The sequence below is a fragment of the Triticum dicoccoides genome, chromosome 7A, assembly GCF_002162155.2.
Source record: "Triticum dicoccoides isolate Atlit2015 ecotype Zavitan chromosome 7A, WEW_v2.0, whole genome shotgun sequence".
Classification (NCBI taxonomy): domain Eukaryota; kingdom Viridiplantae; phylum Streptophyta; class Magnoliopsida; order Poales; family Poaceae; genus Triticum; species Triticum dicoccoides.
The window spans coordinates 422911122-422930407 of record NC_041392.1 but is presented as its reverse complement, the minus strand read 5'-3'; positions in this window follow the sequence as shown (position 1 = coordinate 422930407).

Here is a 19286-nt window from a genome sequence, read left to right as displayed (position 1 = left end):
CCTGAAGTACCTGAAAAGGACTAAGGATATGTTTCTCGTTTATGGGGGTGACAAAGAGCTTGTCGTAAATGGTTATGTTGATGCTAGCTTTGACACTGATCCGAATGAATCTAAGTCGCAAACCAGATATGTATTTATATTGAATGGTGGAGCTGTCAGTTGGTGCAGTTCCAAGCAAAGCGTCGTGGCGGGATCTATGTGTGAAGTGGAGTACATAGCTGCTTCGGAAGTAGCAAATGAAGGAGTCTGGGTGAAGGAGTTCATATCCGATCTAGGTGTAATACCTAGTGCATTGAGTCCAATGAAAATCTTTTGTGACAATACTGGAGCAATTGCCTTAGCGAAGGAATCCAAATTTCACAAGAGAACCAAACACATCAAGAGACGCTTCAACTCCATCCCTGATCAAGTCAAGGAGGGAGACATAGAGGTTTGCAAAACACATACAGATCTGAATGTTGCAGACCCATTGACTAAGCCTCTTCCACGAGCAAAACATGATCAACACCAAGACTCCATGGGTGTTAGAATCATTACAATGTAATCTAGATTATTGGCTCTAGTGCAAGTGGGAGACTGGAGGAAATACACCCTAGAGGCAGTAATAAAGTTGTTATTTATATTTCCTTATATCATGATAAATATTTATTATTCATGCTAGAATTGTATGAACCGGAAACTTGATACATGTGTGAATACATAGACAAAACAAAGTGTCTCTAGTATGCCTCGACTTGACTAGCTCGTTAATCAAAGATGGTTAAGTTTCCTGACCATAGACATGTGTTGTCATTTGATAAACATGATCACATCATTAGGAGAATGATGTGATGGACAAGACCCACCCGTTAGCTTAGCATAATGATCGTTAAGTTTTATTGCTATTTCTTTCTTCATGACTTATACATATTCCTTTGACCATGAGATTATGCAACTCCTGAATACCAGATGAACACCTTGTGTGCTATCAAACGTCACAACGTAACTGGGTGATTATAAAGATGCTTTACATGTGTCTCCTAAGGTGTTTGTTGGGTTGACATAGGTCGAGATTAGGATTTTTCACTCCGAGTATAGGAGAGGTATCTCTGGGCCCTCTCGGTAATGCACATCACGATAAGCCTTGCAAGCAATGTGACTAATTAGTTACTTGCGGGATGATGCATTACGAAACGAGTAAAGAAACTTGCTGGTAACAAAGATTGAACTAGGTATGAAGATACCGACGATCGAATCTCGGGCAAGTAACATACTGATGACAAAGGGGATGACATATGTTGTCATTGCAGTTTGACCAATAAAGATCTTCGTAGAATATGTAGGAACCAATATGAGCATCCAGGTTCCGCAGTTGGTTATTGATCGGAGATGTGTCTCGGTCGTGTCTACATAGTTATTGAACCCGTATGGTCCGCACGCTTAACGTTCAATGACGATTTGTATTATGAGTTATGTGTTTTGGTGACCGAAGATTGTTTGGAGCCCCGAATGAGATCACAGACATGAATTGTTCTCTTAGCCGTGTGTGGTGCCCCCCTCCACAGTTTACTCCTCCGGTCATATCGTCGTAGTGCTTAGGCAAAGCCCTGCACGGATCACATCACCATCACCGTCACCACGCCGTCGTGCTGACGAAACTCTCCCTCGACACTTTGCTGGATCAAGAGTTCAAGGGACGTCATCAAGCTGAATGTGCGCTAAACTCGGAGGTGTCGTACGTTCGGTACTTGATCGGTTGAATCGAGAAGATGTTCGACTACATCAACCGCGTTAAGCTAACGCTTCCGCTTTCGGTCTACGAGGATACGTGGACACACTATCCCCCTCTCGTTTTTATGCATCTCCTAGATAGATCTTGCGTGATAGTAGGAAATTATTTGAAGTTGCATGCTACGTTCCCCAACAGAGCGCATCAACATGGACATGCGTGCACGAGCGAGCTATCTCAAGAAGGTGCATGAAGATACAAGACACACCATCGAGAGCCATGTACAACGCCTCGCGACCAAGATCAACATCAACAAGCACCCCATGATATTCAACACTAGAGATCTTGTGTGGCTACACCTTCACAAGGACCGCGGTGAGGTCTCCCTACAATGGTGATGAGGTCTTAGATCCGAGGTCGGATCTTTCCCAAGGGGGGTGAGGGAGTCCTGGATTAGGGGGTGTTTGGGTAGCCGGACTATACCTTCAGCCGGACTCCTGGACTATGAAGATACAAGATTGAAGACTTCGTCCCGTGTCCGGATGGGACTTTCCTTGGCGTGGAAGGCAAGCTTGGCGATGCGGATATTCAAGATCTCCTACCATTGTAACCGACTCTATGTAACCCTAACCCTATCTGGTGTCTATATAAACCGGAGGGTTGTAGTCCGTAGGCAATCAACTCCATATACAACAATCATACCATAGGCTAGCTTCTAGGGTTTAGCCTCCTTGATCTTGTGGTAGATCTACTCTTGTACTACCCATATCATCAATATTAATCAAGCAGGACGTAGGGTTTTACCTCCATCAAGAGGGCCCGAACCTGGGTAAAACATCGTGTTCCCTGCCTCCTGTTACCATCCGGCCTAGACGCACAGTTCGGAACCCACTACCCGAGATCCGCCGGTTTTGACACCGACATTGGTGCTTTCATTGAGAGTTCATCTGTGTCGTCGCCTTTAGGCCCGATGGCTCCTTTGATCATCAACAACGATGTGGTCTAGGGTGAGACTTTTCTCGCCGGACAGATCTTCGTCTTCGGCGGCTTCGCTCTGCGGGCCAATTCGCTCAGCCACCTGGAGCAGATCGAAAGCTATGCCCCTGGCCATCAAGTCAGATTTGGAAGCTTAAACTACACGGCTGACATCCGCGGAGACTTGATCTTCGACGGGTTCGAGCCACGGCCAAGCGCGCCGCACTATCTCGAGGGGCATGATTTAGCTCTGCCTCCGGACAGTGTCCTGGAGGCCGCACACGCATCGGTTCCGACCCCCAACTCGGAGCCTATTGCGCCAATCGAGGATGAGCGGTTGGACGTCACCTCGGGGGCTTCGATCTCAAAGGCGATCGAGCAGAACGCTAGCCCCGCACTCTGCATGATCCGTGACTCCGAGGATCCGGACTCCTTTCCGAACTCCGAACCCCCCGCGCCCCTGCCGATCGAATCCGATTGGGCGCTGATAATGGAGTTCACCGCCGCAGACATCTTTCAGCACTCGCCTTGTGGCGATATCCTGAACTCTCTCAAGTCTCTCTCCTTATCAGGAGAGCCCTGGCCGAACTACGGTCAGCGAGGATGGGATACGGACGATGAAGAAATTCAAAGCCCACCCACGACCCACTTGGTAGCCACTGTCGACAATTTAAACGACGTGCTCAACTTCGACTCTAGAGACATCGACAGCATGGATGACGATGCAGGAGATACCGACGAACCAACGCCCACAGGGCATTGGACAGCCACCTCATCTCACGATGTGTACATGGTGGATACCGCTAAAGGAAGCGACAACGAGGAAAACGGGGATGGGACGGGAGATCGACCCCCCGAAAAGCAATCAAAGCGTCGGCGTAAACACCGACCCAAGCCCCGCCTCAACAAAAACCCAGCCATAGAGCAGGACGAGCCGGTAGACGACGAGCAGGCCTTAGAGCAATCGTCCGAACAGGGCAACACGGATAGAGAAACCGAACATCCCTCCTCCGGCGAAAACGGCATTCCGGACGACCTCACGCCGAATAAACCTATGGAGCAGAAGAATCTCCACAAGAGGCTCGTTGCAACTGCACGCAGCCTAAAAAAGCAGAAGCGGAAGCTAAAAACAGCGGAAGATGCACTCCGGATTAGATGGAGCAAAGTAATCAATACCGCAGATAAATACGGCGACAATCGCCGCACTAAAAGCTATCCAAAAAGAAAGCTACTGCCTGAATTCGATGAAGAGGCCCTAGAGCCCTCGCATTCAAAAAATGAGAAAGCCACACGGTCGGATAGATGACCCCATAAAGTGGCAAGTGGCGCCGCACCTAAATCGGCATGCGACCCACTTAAGGATTCACATCATGGCCCAGTCAGGTCCATTTATGGGCCAAGAAAGCAAGCTCTCGTAAGCAACGCTATGAAGCCATCATCAGAATCCGGCACGCCCAAATACAGGGGCGCCGCACACCCCCTATGTTTCACCGATGAGGTCCTGGACTATGAATTCCCAGAGGGATTCAAACCCGTAAACATAGAGGCATATGATGGAACAACAGACCCTGGAGTTTGGATCAAGGATTATATCCTCCACATACACATGGCTAGAGGAGATGATCTCCACGCCATAAAATATTTACCCCTTAAGCTTAAAGGGCCAGCCCAGCATTGGCTTAAAAGCCTTCCCGAAAACACAATTGGAAGTTGGGAAGAGCTCGAGGATGCTTTCCGAGCAAACTTTCAAGGCACCTATGTCCGCCCTCCGGATGCAGACGATCTTAGTCACATAACTCAACAACCCGGAGAATCAGCTCGGCAGTTCTGGAATAGATTCCTCACTAAAAAGAATCAGATAGTCGACTGCCCGGACGCTGAAGCCTTAGCAGCTTTCAGGCATAACGTCCGAGACGAATGGCTCGCCAGACACCTCGGCCAAGAAAAGCCAAGAACAATGGCCGCACTAACAAGCCTCATGACCCGCTTTTGTGCAGGGGAGGACAGCTGGTTGGCAAGATGCAGCCCCAGCGACCCAAGTACATCCGAAACTAGGGATGGAAACGGAAAACCGAGACGCAACAAGGACCGTCGCTAGACTAAGGACAAAAGTCTGAAGAGCACGGCAGTCAATGCCGGATTCAAAGGCTCACGACAAAATCAGGAAAAATCGCCCCCCCCCCAGGATAACAGGGACGATCCATCCAACCCAAATAAAATCCTGGACAGGATATGTCAGATACACAATACTCCCCGGAAGCCTGCTAACCATACCCACAGAGACTGTTGGGTTTTCAAACAATCCGGCAGACTCAATGCCGAACACAAGGGGCTCGACACACCAAGCGAAGATGAGGACGAACCCTAAAAGCAGAGCACCAGGAAACAAAAGAACTTCCCACAAGACGTAAAAACAGTGAACTCACTTCACATAACAAAACGTGCGGTGCCCGTAAAGGTACGCACCACACGGCCCATCCCCAAAGGGTCCTGCCACTGGTTGTCAAAACCGATCATCTTCGATCAGCTAGATTATTCTAGAAATATCAAGAATGTAGGCTGGACTACCTTGATACTCGATCCAATAATTGGCGAACTCCAGTTTTCAAATGTCCTTATGGACGGCGGCAGTGGACTAAACCTGATATATCAGGATACAATCCAGCACATCGGGATAAACCCAGCAAGAATCCGCCGCAGCAAAACCTCCTTTCAAGGGGTAATACCCGGTCCGGACACCCATTGTATGGGTTTTCTCCAGCTCGAAGTCATATTCGGCTCTGCCGATAATCTCCGCCGCGAAAAGCTGACCTTCCATATCGTCCAGTTCTCAAGTCTCTATCAAGCACTACTGGGACGCGAAGCTTTCGCTCGCTTTAACGCAATACCGCATTATGCATCTCTTACGCTTAAGATGCCCGGTCCACGAGGCATCATCTCTTTGAAGGGGAAGCACTAAAGTGCGCCTCCCCAAGCGGAGGACTGTTCGGCCGCTTTGACAGCCCTACAGCAAAATGGCCTCATCGGCCAAAAAACTTCGAAATAGGTCATTCAAGACCACGAATGCGGATAGACGAGTTCGGTGCAAAATCATCATTAATGCAGGCCTAGAGGCCATATACCCCCGCACTAGGGGCTCCACGCATATACAATAAGAGACAATAAAGCTCAATCTTATATATTTTACTTTATACTTCGTTTATTTTAAACTTTTTCGGCACGACCCGTTTTCAACTCAGTTCCTCTCTTTTACAGATGAACGTCGCGTGGCGCCCGTCCAGGATACGGCACAACGGAGACACAAGCGTAGACGTGAAGTAGGGACCCGTCCTAAAGGATTCTTTTTAGATTAAGACCCTGCGTAAACCTTTTTTACTGTCTCTTGTTGCTACACATCCCCTGGTTTTTTCTTTCTGATATAACCAAGGAGGAGGCTGGCGTCTTGGCATGTGGCCACGTCAGAATTTTTGCACGTACCTGGACACTAGGGGCTTTTTTAATAAAGAGTGTTGTTTCGCCCACACTCATAAAGACCGAACACCTTAGGGAGTGTTCGGCGTCGCGAGTTTTGGCATTATATGCATCAGCTCCGAATCATGTCTTTGGTCAAATGTTGGGTTGCCCGGCTCCTGAGTTGGGCTACCTTATGTTCCGCTCTATAGGCTAAGGTAGCACCAGGAGAACTACTACGATTGTGCCCCGGTTCGGCCGGGCGAGCACCTCAGTAGAGAAAGCCGAAAACTGACTGTCATGATGTAGCGTGAGACTGGTCAGCCACTCGATGACCTATCGGAATCTATCGGATTCCTCCGCTTTAATGAAGGGCCGCTTCCCGGTCAGGCACATACGCGCCCCGAACTCGGACGAGCGCAGTTGCCACCAAGGGACTACCTAAATAGTCTCACTGTCAAACTCCTATGGCTAAGTGAAAGTGTTAAAGCATTATAGTCTGGTTGCCTGGCCCGCTGCGCTATCACCTCGTTTGTAGTACCAAGACGTTGGGTTAAGTGTGAAAATGCGTCTTCTGCGAGCACCCCTGCACTATGTGCGTGGGGGCTGAAGCCAACGACTGCCATCTTTCAGATTTTGTATATATATATATCTTAAAACGGCCACACAGGAGGTGTTCCCAATACTTGGAGGCACAAGTATAAAAAAGGCCACTACAGTTTATAAAAATATTACTTTATAATTACATATGCTATCATAACATAGCATCTTCCGGGCACTGCGTCTCTATTACACGAGCGCCTTCAAGAACTTCCTGAAAATAGTGCTCGGAGGGTACTCGGCTTTTGTCCGAATCTCGGGACGCAACAACGGTGGTCTCCATCTCTGCCCAGTATGTCTTAACACGGGCAAGAGCCATCCTAGCGCCCTCCATGCATGCTGACCTCTTCATTGCATTTATACGCTGCACCGCGTCAAGGAATTGCTGCACTAAGCTGAAATAACTCTTCGGCTCCGATCTCCCCGGCCACAGGTGACCCATGACGTACTTCATGGCGAGTCCAGACAACCTATTCAGTTCGGCCCATTGAGCCAAATGATCATCCACTGCCAGTGGACGCTCTGGATTGTGAAACTGCGACCAGAAAAGCTTTTCCACTTCGCGATCTTTCTGATCTCGAAAGTGTTCGGTCGCATCAGCAGCACTCGCTGCCAAGTCGAGATAGGTATCCTCCACACTCCACATCCGGTCCAACAGAGCAAACTTCGGATCGCAAAATTTCCTTCGCAGCATAAAGGGCTTTACAGCCGCAATATGTTCGGCCAGACGCGGCTCCTCCTTCGCAGCTCTCATCGCAGAGCGCACGTCCTTGGCATTGGCAACAGCCTTCTCAAAGTCTGTCTGTTTCGCCTGGTCTTCTTATTCAATAAGTCTGCAACGGTCTGTAGCGCTTTTTAACTTTTCGGCCATCTCGGCCATTTCTTCCTTGCTTCGGCAATGAGCAGCCTGTTCGACTCTCAGCTCTTCAAGCGCTTTCTTGGTGGCCGCATCACTTTCCCTGGCTTATTCTTTAGCTCGGGCAAGTTCTGCCCTAAGACTCATCACGGCGGCCGCACCATCTGCGTCAAGCACACACATCGTAAGACACAGGCATAAAACTGTTCTTACCTGATGCCGCTCGAGGAATTACATACCTTGAGCCTCATCAAGCCGCTTATTAACAAGCGTGATGTCGGCATCTGCCACGTCCAGTTGTCGCTTTAGTTCGGCAAAATCGTCAGTTCGGCTAGATTCCGGACACCCTGCCGCCTACATTCAAAGGCGACATCTTAGACCTGGGATTATGATCCTCTGCGTGCCGTCATTTCTTGATGACGCGCAGAGTCTCAGGGACTACTATCTACACAGGGCGCATCTTATTCATGCGCAACTGACAAAAGTATACATTATCTAATGTACCTCGAAACCCGTCAGTAAACTTTTGACGGCCTCATATAATCCGCTCTCTATGGATGAAATCCTTTCAATCACCGTGCCCATCAATGTGCGGTGCTCCTCTGAGATAGAAGCTCGCCCTAGCAGATATCTTTAGCTCCTCCGGCCGAGCACCAGACGGTGTTGGGCTCGTCCCATGACCTCTTTCGAAGGCTCGACGCGGAGAACCTCGGGGGGCCGCATAGCCACCTTCCGCCCCTGCAGGATTTGGAGAAACCCTCCGCGATGACACCTCAGGGTCGCCCACCTCGCTAGGCGGCATGGCAGGGGGAGGCGTCCCGCTCTCCATCATCTCCGTAAGGAGATCCCCCGAAGACGAGCTCTGCTGAGAAGGGCTGAGGTCCGAGATACAAGGTAAAGGTTTGGTTAATCTTCTCAGATATAAATCAAGGATTTCCCTCATCCCTCAAAAGGAAAATCTTTTCTCCACTTACGGCTCGCTGGAGGGCTGATCCCCTTGAGGGCGTAGTCCGGCCGAGGAACTCCCCGGCGTCGGACCCTCTGACGAGGATTTTCTCCCCCGCTTTGAGACCATGGTTTCCGGGTCGTCAGAGGCGGCTCTCTTCTTCCCCTTAGGAGAGGAATTGTCGGTTCCTCCCTTCGGAGCAGCCTCCTTCGAGGAGGCCATAGCTTCCTTGTCCTCCCCCTCCAAAGGCATTATCTCCAGCATCCTGACCAGCACGGGATCCGGCCTGGTTTCAGGAAGGGGAGTCGGACACCTAATCAGCTTTACCTTCGCTATCCACTCCTGTTTAAAAGGACAGCTCTTTTAGGGGCAAGTTTATGACAATTATACGGATAGAAGGTCCGGGCACAAGGTTGCTTACTTGAGTATCTGGGCGATTGCAGCTTAGGCCTGCGTCCTCGGTTAAATCCAGACACATCTCTTGTGATCCGAAGAACAGTCTATACATCTCCGCGGGCGTTGCGCCCATAAAGTTCTGGAGAGCTCGCGGTCCCTCTGGATTAAACTCCCACAGGCGAAGGGGGCGACGTTTGTCGGGCAATATTCAGCGAATCAGCATGACCTGCGTCACCTTGACCAAGCTGAGGTCCCCTTCCGAGAGATCCCTAATTCGGCCCTGTAACAAGGGCACGTCTTTGGACAAACCCCAATCTAACCCTCTGTTAACCCATGACACTAGCCGTGGTGGGGGACCCGAGCGAAAGGTAGGAAGCGCCACCCACTTCGTGCTCCGGGAAGCGGTGATATAAAACCACTCTCGTTGCCACAAGCCTAGCTCCTCTTGAAAAGAGCCCTCGGGCCATGGAGCATCTGCATTTTTGCTTATAACAGCACCTCCGCACTCTGCGTGCCGTCCCTTGATCATCTTCGGCTCCACTTTGAAAGTCTTGAGCCATAATCCGAAGTGAGGGGTAACACGGAGGAACGCTTCGCATACAATGATAAATGAGGAGATATGGAGGATGGACTCCGGAGCTAAGTCATGGAATTCCAGCCCGTAATAAAATAGCAGTCCCCTCACAAAGGGGTCCATCGGGAAGCCTAACCCCCGAAGGAAGTGAGACATGAACACTATGCTCTCACCGGGCTGGGGACTGGGGATAGCCTGCCTTTGAGCAGGCAACCTGTGCAAAATTTCGGCGGTCAAGAACTTAGCCTCTCTCAACTTTAGCACGTCCTCCTCCGTGACGGAGGAGGGCATCCATCGACCTTGAAGGTCGGAACCGGATATTATCGAAGGTCTGAGGCGCCCGTAATCTGGAGCCTAGGGTGTTAGAACTCGAGGCGACGGGCGAACTTGTTTTGGGATTGGAGAAAAGGAGTAAGGCCCTGGTCTCTTTATAAGAGGTTGAATACCAGGAGCCCTCCCCGTAACCGTTTGGGACTCGCCTTTAATCGAGAAAACATGCTAACGGGCATGATTGGGTTACCCACGTCCGTATTGATGAGAATCCTGTAAAAGGGGGGCACACTATCTCTGCTTTGACAAGACGCACCAAGGAAACTGCCTTGCAAAACACGCTGAGGTGGAAAAGTGAAAACGATTCGAGTAAAGGATGTGGCTGTAGTGTGATGATGCACTGCCGAATACGTCAGCAGATTTGATTTGTGTTAATATCATTCTCTCTATGGCAATATGTGGAGTCTTATTTTGCAGAACCGGACACTACTCTTGGTGTTTACAATCTTCTATGAAGGACTTGGAGGAGGAACCCGCCTTGCAATGCCGAAGACAATTTGCGCGCTGGACTCGTCGTCATTGAAGCCTGGTTCAGGGGCTACTAAGGGAGTCCTGAATTAGGGGGTGTTCGGGTAGCCAGACTATACCTTCAGCCGGACTCCTGGACTATGAAGATACAAGATTGAAGACTTCGTCCCGTGTCCGGATGGGACTTTCCTTGGCGTGGAAGGCAAGCTTGGCGATGCGGATATTCAAGATCTCCTACCATTGTAACCGACTCTATGTAACCCTAACCCTATCTGGTGTCTATATAAACCGGAGGGTTGTAGTACGTAGGCAATCAACTCCATATACAACAATCATATCATAGGCTAGCTTCTAGGGTTTAGCCTCCTTGATCTCGTGGTAGATCTACTCTTGTACTACCCATATCATCAATATTAATCAAGCAGGACGTAGGGTTTTACCTCCATCAAGAGGGCCCGAACCTGGGTAAAACATCGTGTTCCCTGCCTCCTGTTACCATCCGGCCTAGATGCACAGTTCGGGACCCACTACCCGAGATCCGCCGGTTTTGACACCGACATTGGTGCTTTCATTGAGAGTTCATCTGTGTCGTCGCCTTTAGGCCCGATGGCTCCTTTGATCACCAACAACGATGCGGTCCAGGGTGAGACTTTTCTCGCCGGACAGATCTTCGTCTTCGGCGGCTTCTCTCTACGGGCCAATTCACTCGGCCACCTGGAGCAGATCGAAAGCTACGCCCTGGCCATCAAGTCAGGTTTGGAAGCTTAAACTACACGGCTGACATCCGCGGAGACTTGATCTTCGACGGGTTCGAGCCACGGCCAAGCGCGCCGCACTATCTCGAGGGGCATGATCTAGCTCTGCCTCCGGACAGTGTCCTGGAGGCCGCACACGCATCGGTTCCGACCCCCAACTCGGAGCCTATTGCGCCAATCGAGGATGAGCGGTTGGACGTCACCTCGGGTGCTTCGATCTCAAAGGCGATCGAGCCGAACGCTAGCCCCGCACTCTGCATGATCCGTGACTCCGAGGATCCGGACTCCTTTCCGAACTCCGAACCCCCCGCGCCCTTGCCGATCGAATCCGATTGGGCGCCGATAATGGAGTTCACCGCCGTAGACATCTTTCAGCACTCGCCTTGTGGCGATATCCTGAACTCTCTCAAGTCTCTCTCCTTATCAGGAGATCCCTGGCCGAACTACGGTCAGCGAGGATGGGATACGGACGATGAAGAAATTCAAAGCCCACCAACCACCCACTTGGTAGCCACTGTCGACAATTTAAACGACGTGCTCAACTTCAACTCTGGAGACATCGACAGCATGGATGACGATGCAGGAGATACCGACGAACCAACGCCCACAGGGCATTGGATAGCCACCTCATCTCACAATGTCTACATGGTGGATACCGCTAAAGGAAGCGACAACGAGGAAAAAGGGGATGGGACAGGAGATCGACCCCCCGAAAAGCAATCAAAGCATCGGCGTAAATGCCGACCCAAGCCCCGCCTCGACAAAAACCCAGTCATAGAGCAGGACGAGCCGGTAGACGACAAGCAGGCCTTAGAGCAATCGTCCGAACAGGGCAACACGGATAGAGAAACCGAACATCCCTCCTCCGATGAAAACGGCATTCCGGACGACCTCACGCCGAATAAACCTATGGAGCAGAAGAATCTCCACGAGAGGCTCGTTGCAACTACACGCAGCCTAAAAAAGCAGAAGCGGAAGCTAAAACCAGCGGAAGATGCACTCCGGATTAGATGGAGCAAAGTAATCAATACCGCAGATAAATACGGCGACAGTCGCCGCACTAAAAGCTATCCGAAAAGAAAGCTACTGCCTGAATTCGACGAAGAGGCCCTAGAGCCCTCGCATTCAAAAAATGAGAAAGCCACACGGTCGGATAGACGACCCCATAAAGTGGCAAGCGGCGCCGCACCTAAATCGGCATGCGACCCACTTAAGGATTCGCATCATGGCCCAGTCAGGTCCATTTATGGGCCAAGAAAGCAAGCTCACGTAAGCAACGCTATGAAGCCATCATCAGAATCCGGCACACCCAAATACAGGGGCGCCGCACACCCCCTATGTTTCACCGATGAGGTCCTGGACTATGAATTCCCAGAGGGATTCAAACCCGTAAACATAGAGGCATATGATGGAATAACAGACCCTGGAGTTTGGATCGAGGATTATATCCTCCACATACACATGGCTAGAGGAGATGATCTCCACGCCATAAAATATTTACCACTTAAGGTTAAAGGGCCAGCCCGGCATTGTGTTAAAAGCCTTCCCGAAAACACAATTGGAAGCTGGGAAGAGCCCGAGGATGCTTTTCGAGAAAACTTTCAAGGGACCTATGTCCGCCCTCCGGATGCAGATGATCTTTTAAGGTCGGAACCGGACATTGTCGGAGGTCTGAGGCGCCCGAAATCTGGAGCCTAGGGTGTTAGAACTCGAGGCGACGGGCGAACTTGTTTTGGGATTGGAGAAAAGGAGTAAGGCCCTGGTCTCTTTATAAGAGGTTGAATACCAGGAGCCCTCCCCGTAACCGTTTGGGACTCGCCTTTAATCGAGAAAACATGCTAACGGGCACGATTGGGTTACCCACGTCCGTATTCATGAGAATCCCGTAAAAGGGGGGCACACGATCTCTGCTTTGACAAGACGCACCAAGGAAACTGCCTCGCAAAACATGCTGAGGTGGAAAAGTGAAAATGATTCGAGTAAAGGATTTGGCTGTAGTGTGATGACGCACTGCAGAATACGTCAGCCGATTTGATTTGTGTTAATATCATTCTCTCTATGGCAATATGTGGATGCTAATTTTGCAGAACCGGACACTACTCTTGGTGTTTACAATCTTCTATGAAGGACTTGGAGGAGGAACCCGCCTTGCAATGCCGAAGACAATTTGCGCGCCGGACTCGTCGTCATTGAAGCCTGGTTCAGGGGCTACTGAGGGAGTCCTGAATTAGGGGGTGTTCGGGTAGCCGGACTATACCTTCAGCCGGACTCCTGGACTATGAAGATACAAGATAGAAGACTTCATCCCGTGTCCGGATGGTACTTTGCTCGGCATGGAAGGCAAGCTTGGCGATGCGGATATTCCAGATCTCCTACCATTGTAACCGACTCTATGTAACCCTTACCCTATCTGGTGTCTATATAAACCGGAGGGTTGTAGTCCGTAGGCAATCAACTCCATATACAACAATCATACCATAGGCTAGCTTCTAGGGTTTAGCCTCCTTGATCTCGTGGTAGATCTACTCTTGTACTACCCATATCATCAATATTAATGAAGCAGGACGTAGGGTTTTACCTCCATCAAGAGGGCCCGAACCTGGGTAAAACATCGTGTTCCCTACCTCCTGTTACCATCCGGCCTAAACGCACAGTTCGGGACCCACTACCCGAGATCCGCCGGTTTTGACACCGACATTGGTGCTTTCATTGAGAGTTCATCTGTGTCGTCGCCTTTAGGCCCGATGGCTCCTTTGATCATCAACAATGATGCGGTCCAGGGTGAGACTTTTCTCGCCGGACAGATCTTCGTCTTCGGCGGCTTCGCTCTGTGGGCCAATTCGCTCGGCCACCTGGAGCAGATCGAAAGCTATGCCCCTGGCCATCAAGTCAGGTTTGGAAGCTTAAACTACACGGCTGACATCCGCGGAGACTTGATCTTTGACGGGTTCGAGCCACAGCCAAGCGCGCCGCACTATCTCGAGGGGCATGATCTAGCTCTGCCTCCGGACAGTGTCCTGGAGGCCGCACACGCATCGGTTCCGACCCCCAACTCAGAGCCTATTGCGCCAATCGAGGATGAGCGGTTGGACGTCACCTCGGGGGCTTCGATCTCAAAGGCGATCGAGCCGAACGCTAGCCCCGCACTCTGCATGATCCGTGACTCCGAGGATCCGGACTCCTTTCCGAACTCCGAACCCCCCGCGCCCTTGCCGATCGAATCCGATTGGGCGCCGATAATGGAGTTCACCGCCGTAGACATCTTTCAGCACTCGCCTTGTGGCGATATCCTGAACTCTCTCAAGTCTCTCTCCTTATCAGGAGATCCCTGGCCGAACTACGGTCAGCGAGGATGGGATACGGACGATGAAGAAATTCAAAGCCCACCAACCACCCACTTGGTAGCCACTGTCGACAATTTAAACGACGTGCTCAACTTCAACTCTTGAGACATCGACAGCATGGATGACGATGCAGGAGATACCGACGAACCAACGCCCACAGGGCATTGGATAGCCACCTCATCTCACGATGTCTACATGGTGGATACCGCTAAAGGAAGCGACAACGAGGAAAAAGGGGATGGGACAGGAGATCGACCCCCCGAAAAGCAATCAAAGCATCGGCGTAAATGCCGACCCAAGCCCCGCCTCGACAAAAACCCAGCCATAGAGCAGGACGAGCCGGTAGACGACAAGCAGGCCTTAGAGCAATCGTCCGAACAGGGCAACACGGATAGAGAAACCGAACATCCCTCCTCCGACGAAAACGGCATTCCGGACGACCTCACGCCGAATAAACCTATGGAGCAGAAGAATCTCCACGAGAGGCTCGTTGCAACTACACGCAGCCTAAAAAAGCAGAAGCGGAAGCTAAAACCAGCGGAAGATGCACTACGGATTAGATGGAGCAAAGTAATCAATACCGCAGATAAATACGGCGACAGTCGCCGCACTAAAAGCTATCCGAAAAGAAAGCTACTGCCTGAATTCGACGAAGAGGCCCTAGAGCCCTCGCATTCAAAAAATGAGAAAGCCACACGGTCGGATAGACGACCCCATAAAGTGGCAAGCGGCGCCGGACCTAAATCGGCATGCGACCCACTTAAGGATTCGCATCATGGCCCAGTCAGGTCCATTTATGGGCCAAGAAAGCAAGCTCACGTAAGCAACGCTATGAAGCCATCATCAGAATCCGGCACACCCAAATACAGGGGCGCCGCACACCCCCTATGTTTCACCGATGAGGTCCTGGACTATGAATTCCCAGAGGGATTCAAACCCGTAAACATAGAGGCATATGATGGAATAACAGACCCTGGAGTTTGGATCGAGGATTATATCCTCCACATACACATGGCTAGAGGAGATGATCTCCACGCCATAAAATATTTACCACTTAAGGTTAAAGGGCCAGCCCGGCATTGTGTTAAAAGCCTTCCCGAAAACACAATTGGAAGCTGGGAAGAGCCCGAGGATGCTTTTCGAGAAAACTTTCAAGGGACCTATGTCCGCCCTCCGGATGCAGACGATCTTTTAAGGTTGGAACCGGACATTGTCGGAGGTCTGAGGCGCCCGAAATCTGGAGCCTAGGGTGTTAGAACTCGAGGCGACGGGCGAACTTGTTTTGGGATTGCAGAAAAGGAGTAAGGCCCTGGTCTCTTTATAAGAGGTTGAATACCAGGAGCCCTCCCCGTAACCGTTTGGGACTCGCCTTTAATCGAGAAAACATGCTAACGGGCACGATTGGGTTACCCACGTCCGTATTCATGAGAATCCCGTAAAAGGGGGGCACACGATCTCTGCTTTGACAAGACGCACCAAGGAAACTGCCTCGCAAAACACGCTGAGGTGGAAAAGTGAAAATGATTCGAGTAAAGGATTTGGTTGTAGTGTGATGACGCACTGCAGAATACGTCAGCCGATTTGATTTGTGTTAATATCATTCTCTCTATGGCAATATGTGGATGCTAATTTTGCAGAACCGGACACTACTCTTGGTGTTTACAATCTTCTATGAAGGACTTGGAGGAGGAACCCGCCTTGCAATGCCGAAGACAATTTGCGCGCCGGACTCGTCGTCATTGAAGCCTGGTTCAGGGGCTACTGAGGGAGTCCTGAATTAGGGGGTGTTCGGGTAGCCGGACTATACCTTCAGCCGGACTCCTGGACTATGAAGATACAAGATAGAAGACTTCATCCCGTGTCCGGATGGTACTTTGCTCGGCGTGGAAGGCAAGCTTGGCGATGCGGATATTCCAGATCTCCTACCATTGTAACCGACTCTATGTAACCCTTACCCTATCTGGTGTCTATATAAACCGGAGGGTTGTAGTCCGTAGGCAATCAACTCCATATACAACAATCATACCATAGGCTAGCTTCTAGGGTTTAGCCTCCTTGATCTCGTGGTAGATCTACTCTTGTACTACCCATATCATCAATATTAATGAAGCAGGACGTAGGGTTTTACCTCCATCAAGAGGGCCCGAACCTGGGTAAAACATCGTGTTCCCTACCTCCTGTTACCATCCGGCCTAGACGCACAGTTCGGGACCCACTACCCGAGATCCGCCGGTTTTGACACCGACATTGGTGCTTTCATTGAGAGTTCATCTGTGTCGTCGCCTTTAGGCCCGATGGCTCCTTTGATCATCAACAATGATGCGGTCCAGGGTGAGACTTTTCTCGCCGGACAGATCTTCGTCTTCGGCGGCTTCGCTCTGCGGGCCAATTCGCTCGGCCACCTGGAGCAGATCGAAAGCTATGCCCCTGGCCATCAAGTCAGGTTTGGAAGCTTAAACTACACGGCTGACATCCGCGGAGACTTGATCTTCGACGGGTTCGAGCCACAGCCAAGCGCGCCGCACTATCTCGAGGGGCATGATCTAGCTCTGCCTCCGGACAGTGTCCTGGAGGCCGCACACGCATCGGTTCCGACCCCCAACTCAGAGCCTATTGCGCCAATCGAGGATGAGCGGTTGGACGTCACCTCGGGGGCTTCGATCTCAAAGGCGATCGAGCCGAACGCTAGCCCCGCACTCTGCATGATCCGTGACTCCGAGGATCCGGACTCCTTTCCGAACTCCGAACCCCCCGCGCCCCTGCCGATCGAATCCGATTGGGCGCCAATAATGGAGTTCACCGCCGCAGACATCTTTCAGCACTCGCCTTGTGGCGATATCCTGAACTCTCTCATGTCTCTCTCCTTATCAGGAGAGCCCTAGACGAACTACGGTCAGCGAGGATGGGATACGGACGATGAAGAAATTCAAAGCCCACCCACCACCCACTTGGTAGCCACTGTCGACAATTTAAACGACGTGCTCAACTTCGACTCTGGAGACATCGATAGCATGGCTGACGGTGCAGGAGATACCGACGAACCAACGCCCACAGGACATTGGACAGCCACCTCATCTCACGATGTGTACATGGTGGATACCGCTAAAGGAAGCGACAACGAGGAAAAAGGGGATGGGACGGGAGATCGACCCCCCGAAAAGCAATCAAAGCGTCGGCGTAAACACCGACCCAAGCCCCGCCTCGACAAAAACCCAGCCATAGAGCAGGACGAGCCGGTAGACGACGAGCAGGCCTTAGAGCAATCGTCCGAACAGGGCAACACAGATAGAGAAACCGAACATCCCTCCTCCGGCAAAAACGGCATTCCGGACGACCTCACGCCGAATAAACCTGTGGAGCAGAAGAATCTCCACGAGAGGCTCGTTGCAACTGCACGCAGCCTAAAAAAGCAGAAGCGGAAGCTAAAAACAGCGAAGATGCACTCCGGATTAGATGGAGCAAAGTAATCAATACCGCAGATAAATACAGCGATAGTCGCCGCTCTAAAAGCTATCCGAAAAGAAAGCTACTGCCTGAATTCGACGAAGAGGCCCTAGAGCCCTCACATTCAAAAAATGAGAAAGCCACATGGTCGGATAGACGACCCCATAAAGCGGCAAGCGGCGCCGCACCTAAATTGGCATGCGACCCACTTAAGGATTCGCATCATGGCCCAGTCAGGTCCATTTATGGGCCAAGAAAGCAAGCTCTCGTAAGCAACGCTATGAAGCCATCATCAGAATCCGGCACACCCAAATACAGGGGCACCGCACACCCCCTATGTTTCACCGATGAGGTCCTGGACTATGAATTCCCAGAGGGATTCAAACCCGTAAACATAGAGGCATATGATGGAATAACAGACCCTGGAGTTTGGATCGAGGATTATATCCTCCACATACACATGGCTAGAGGAGATGATCTCCACGCCATAAAATATTTACCCCTTAAGCTTAAAGGGCCAGCCCGGCATTGGCTTAAAAGCCTTCCCGAAAACACAATTGGAAGCTGGGAAGAGCCCGAGGATGCTTTTCGAGAAAACTTTCAAGGGACCTATGTCCGCCCTCCGGATGAAGACGATCTTTGAAGGTTGGAACCGGACATTGTCGAAGGTCTGAGGCGCCCGAAATCTGGAGCCTAGGGTGTTAGAACTCGAGGCGACGGGCGAACTTGTTTTGGGATTGGAGAAAAGGAGTAAGGCCCTGGTCTCTTTATAAGAGGTTGAATACCAGGAGCCCTCCCCGTAACCGTTTGGGACTCGCCTTTAATCGAGAAAACATGCTAACGGGCATGATTGGGTTACCCATGTTCGTATTGATGAGAATCCCGTAAAAGGGGGGCACACGATCTCTGCTTTGACAAGACGCACCAAGGAAACTGCCTCGCAAAACACGCTGAGGTGGAAAAGTGAAAACGATTCGAGTAAAGGATTTGGCTGTAGTGTGATGACGCACTGCGGAATACATCAGCAGATTTGATTTGTGTTAATATCATTCTCTCTATGGCAATATGTGGAGCCTTATTTTGTAGAACCGGACACTACTCTTGGTGTTTACAATCTTCTATGAAGGACTTGGAGGAGGAACCCGCCTTGCAATGCCGAAGACAATTTGCGCGCCGGACTCGTCGTCATTGAAGCCTGGTTCAGGGGCTACTAAGGGAGTCCTGGATTAGGGGGTGTTCGGGTAGCCGGACTATACCTTCAGCCGGACTCCTGGACTATGAAGATACAAGATTGAAGACTTCGTCCCGTGTCCGGATGGGACTTTCCTTGGCGTGGAAGGCAAGCTTGGCGATGCGGATATTCAAGATCTCCTACCATTGTAACCGACTCTATGTAACCCTAACCCTATCCGGTGTCTATATAAACCGGAGGGTTGTAGT